This window comes from Sapajus apella, unplaced genomic scaffold (genome assembly GCF_009761245.1).
Source record: "Sapajus apella isolate SASKATOON/1434 unplaced genomic scaffold, GSC_monkey_1.0 scaffold10, whole genome shotgun sequence".
NCBI classification, from domain to species: Eukaryota; Metazoa; Chordata; class Mammalia; order Primates; family Cebidae; genus Sapajus; species Sapajus apella.
Genome location: NW_022436950.1, coordinates 5126125 through 5130206, shown reverse-complemented (window position 1 = coordinate 5130206; position 4082 = coordinate 5126125). Strand labels below are relative to the sequence as shown.

Genomic DNA, 4082 nt, shown 5'->3' with positions numbered 1-4082 from the left:
TGCTCCCCTTCTTTTCATTTGCTCTTCTCTAGAATCCTACACAAGCTTCTATCCAAATACCATTTCAAGGGCCAGCAAAGTCCTATCTCTTCCCTAAAGGACAAAATCTTCCTTTGCTATTCTACTCTACAGTCATCTGGGTCATCTGACCTTCTTTAGCCATTGTCAAGCATCTGGCTGCAATCTTTTGGTTGCCCCATACTGCTAACTACCTTTTCACAAGTTTTTGACATCTTCCAATTAGATGATAGGCTCCTTAAAGGCAGATTCCTGCCAGGTGCAATGGCTCATGCCTGTAATCCTAGCACTTTGGGAGGCCTAGGTGGGCAGATTGCTTGAGTCCAGGAGTTTGAGACCAGCCTGGGTAACAAGGCAAAACCCCATCTCTACAAAAAAAAAAATGAGCTGAGTGTAGTGGCACATGCCTGTAGTCCCAGCTTCTTGGGGGGCTGAGGTGGGAGGATTGCTTGGGCCCAGGATTCAGAGGTTGCAGTGAGCTCTCACCACTGCACTCTAGCCTGGGTGACAGAGAAAGACCCTGTCTCAAAAAAGAAAAAAAAAAAAGGCAGATTCCTTTATTCCATTTTTCCTATTTTCCTCGTGCACCTACATAGTGGATACTGTGTCCTGGTTTTGAAAAGTAACGTAGTCAATCCCCTCATGACTCAATATATACACCTTAGTGTTCTGTAAAGATTTTTCCAGAACAAATCAACATTATTTATATGAACATGAATATTCTGCTAGCCTAATAAACTTTTTGAGTGCTTCGCATCAGAATTCCTGAGCTGACTGTGTCCCAGCCACAGGACTGCAGTTGTTCATCCTGTGGGAGTTTGACCTCAATGTCATATACAAAATTTGAATCATCCTTCTTCTGGTTTTTCTCAAAAAGTTAACATGATGCTTTTCCTTTTGGCAAGCTCCTCGTCATCCAGTGTATTCAGGATCAATGGTCGTTTCCAGTCAAATTTGTTCCACTGTTTCTGCCAAACTCTGCCCCCACAGGTAACCTCATAAAAAACTGGATAGCTTCTCTAGCTGCCTCAGGAATCCCTGTTACAAGTAACTCTTGTGTCGTGGGTTATTCTTTAGCTGTTCAGCTGCTTGGGTGCAATCTGAAAACTTTGAAAACTTTTGAACTGGCAGAATGCACAAGCACATTCTCCCCTTGATTTCATTCTCATAGATGAGGATACTAGCTGGAGGCTGGAATCAGATCCCATGCTTCTTGGCAGTACACATCATTCCCACACACTTCAGAGGATATCGGAGGAAATCTGATGAAAATGCATTAAGTTGCATCATGACTTCCTGCCTTACGGAAGTACAGAAAGGGCATCTTCTCCTGCAGGCTACCGTCTATACTGCCGGGAAAGGGTTGTTTCCACCCAACAGCAATGCAAAGAGGAGCACCTAAGTCGACTTGGCTGGCAGAGTCTGGCCCTGCAGGAGGAGGCAACAGCCACAGTCCTATTGATGTGGCCAGGCGAACTCCGTGGGAGTAGAGGTTGGGCCGGCACAGGGGACCATACGCAGGCTCCCACGATGGTATGTGGCGGTTCACGAGTCCTGAGGGGTACTGGTTGAGTCGTTTCCACAGCAACATCTAGGGCTCACCAAAAGTCACCCTTTCTAAGTGTACAGCTCAATAAGCCTTGTGACAGCAGACAGTGGACAGTCAGGCAACCACCACTTCCTATATTCGAGAAATAGAATGTGTCAATTTTTGGAAAAAGTCCCCTCTGCCTCTTGGTGGTTCTTCCTTGCCCTCTGCTCCCAGCATATGGCTCTGCTTTCTGTTTCTGTAGTTTTGACTTCCCTAGAGAAGTGAAATCATATAATTAGACACTCTTTCATTTAGCAAATTGTTGCTGTGTATCAGAAGTGTGTTTCTTTTTATCTTTGGGTAATATTTCATTACATGGCTATACCATCATTTGTTTTTCTGCTCCTCATCTGATAGACATTTGTGTGGTTTCTTATCTCTGTCTATTATGAATAAAGCTGCTACAAACATTTGCATACGTTTCTCTGTGTGTTTGTTTGCCTTAATTTCTCTTGGATAAATACTTAGGAATTGGCTTGCTGGGTCATACGTCAGTGTATATTAAACTTTATAAGAAAGTGCATAAAGGCCGGGCGCGGTGGCTCAAGCCTGTAATCCCAGCACTTTGGGAGGCCGAGGCGGGTGGATCACAAGGTCAAGAGATCGAGACCATCCTGGTCAACATGGTGAAACCCCGTCTCTACTAAAAAAAAATACAAAAATTAGCTGGGCATGGTGGCGCGTGCCTGTAATCCCAGCTACTCAGGATGCTGAGGCAGGAGAATTGCCTGAACCCAGGAGGCGGAGGTTCCGGTGAGCCGAGATCGCGCCATCGAAACCCAGCCTGGATAAAAAGAGCAAAACCCCGTCTTGTGTGTAAAAAAAAAAAAAAAAGTGCATAACTGTAAAAGTTATGTAGATGACACGTGGCTATTCACATTTAAATTACATAAAATAAAATTTAAAAGTCACTTCCTCAGTTGCAGTTGCCATAGGTCAGGTACTACTAACTAGCCACATGCGAGTACTATGTGAGATAGTACAGCATGGAATATTTTCATCATTCTGGAAACTTCCATTGGACAACACTGGTACACACAATTTAATACACTGGGTTTCAGAACAGAAACACTTGTATTGATTTGGGCAAAGGATTTTTTAAAAAGCCATGGATAGCTTTTCTCACTGTTGTTTATATGAACAATAAGGCCCTTGCCAAGTCTACTTAAAAGAGGAAGCATCCCATCTTGTGTTAGCTTTTCGGAAAAAATATTAGGAGCAGCCCAAGGACCAAAGCATCTGACAGCCTGAAGAAGTGATTCTTCATCCCGTCGCAGATGGCTGTCCATGTGGGGAAGCCACCTATGGGGACCCAATTTCCTCCAGACCTTGGCAAATTCCTGTCAACAACTCCAAGACCCAAGGACTCCGTAGAATGGAGAGGGGGCTCTGCTCACGGCTGGGAAAATGCCAGAGGCCCCAGGACAGGTAACATAATGAACTGATTGGAATCATAATCTCAGAAATAAGCTTTCTCGATTGCTTCTCAGATGGTGTCTTCATTCATCATTGATGAGAAAGGGCATGGAATCCAGCTGAGAAAGTGCAAGTCACCCATCCACCGTGACACTTTCAAGCCTTCCAATTTCACCATCCTTGACTCTCTTTATGGATTAAGACCTTAGGATTGGCCAGGCACGGTGGCTGATGCCTGTAATCCTAAAACTTTGGGAGGCTGAGGCAGGTGGATCACGAGGTCAGGAGTTCAAGATCACCCTGGCCAAGATGGTGAAACTCCATCTCTACTAAAAATACAAAAATTAACCAGGTGTAGTGGCAGGTGCCTATAATCTCAGCTACTCGGGAGGCTGAGCCAGGAGAATTGCTTGAACCCAGGGGGCAGAGGTTGCAGTGAGCCATGATCACACCGCTGCACTCCAGCTGGGTGGCACAGCGAGACTCCGTCTCAAAATAAAATTTTTAAAAAGACCTTAGGATTTGCCAAATAGAATTTTTTTTCTGACCATGGCCCAGATGGATTTGTTTCACCTTAGCTTTTCCACACACAGTTCTGATTTCCTGGCAGCTCCAGCTACTGGTGAGGAATCGGGACCCAGGACAATCAGGGGCATTGACTGTGGGCAAGGCTCAGTTTCTCGTGTGTGGTCTCGCTCAAGAAGGGAAGGCACATCATTACAGAAGGGTTTTTGTTACCTCTGGCAGTGTTGTGTTTTGTGAAAGAAAGTATTTTAACCACACATTTGAACAATGCTGGCAAAACAATAGTTCCTCTTGTGGTCTTAGCCGTTAATCTTCTTTTATGTAAGGGGAAAATCAGATGCCTTAATGATGTCATCATTTGGCCTGGAAAAGAACCAATGGAGTTAAAGGACCCCATTGTTTCCCTGACACCGTGGTGGAAGAGGAAGAGGCATTCGCTTTTACTGTTCCAGAGAGAAGAGGGCCCATCTGCAGCCTGCCACCCATAAACACGCCAGAATCTGAGCCCTGGGAGAATTCGCCACAGGGTTTT

General features: G+C 45.0%; 1 pseudogene; it reads right to left on the bottom strand.

The window, feature by feature from the left end:
• Positions 1-748: 748 nt before the first annotated feature.
• Positions 749-1248, bottom strand: LOC116551549 (annotated as a pseudogene).
• Positions 1249-4082: the final 2834 nt, after the last annotated feature.